Source organism: Schistosoma mansoni, chromosome 5 (genome assembly GCF_000237925.1).
Source record: "Schistosoma mansoni strain Puerto Rico chromosome 5, complete genome".
Taxonomy (NCBI): domain Eukaryota; kingdom Metazoa; phylum Platyhelminthes; class Trematoda; order Strigeidida; family Schistosomatidae; genus Schistosoma; species Schistosoma mansoni.
The window spans coordinates 5938038-5938496 of record NC_031499.1 but is presented as its reverse complement, the minus strand read 5'-3'; positions in this window follow the sequence as shown (position 1 = coordinate 5938496).

Sequence of the window (459 nt, the reverse complement as noted above, 5' to 3'; positions counted from 1 at the left end):
GCTTTGTGGTCTAGCCTGAAAGGGGTTTTGTGAACTTATTAGGGCTCCAGAGACCGACTATTATGAAGCCATATGGATGAATTCCTCTACCGTATGCATTGCGACCTTTATTTATTCAAACATACATATTGGTACAAAGAGTACCAGATACAATATGCGACCTTAGGAACTTTTAACCTCTTTCTAACATTGACAAGTTTTCGGACCCTATAAAATAAGTGTGTACACTTTTATTCGGTTTTGTGTAATATATTTGCACTCTGTGCTGTCTGTTCACTGATTGGCTAATATTTCTCAAGGTCACCCAATATTCGTTCAAAGGCTGTCCACCCCGAATCTTTTTGTTAATTGGGATATATGTCACTTTATTATTCTAAATCGTTTCGTAAGTGAAAAGACTTCCAGTTGGCTTTCAAGTTTCTCGCGGTCGCCCATATAATTTGCTTCCACACATGGTCA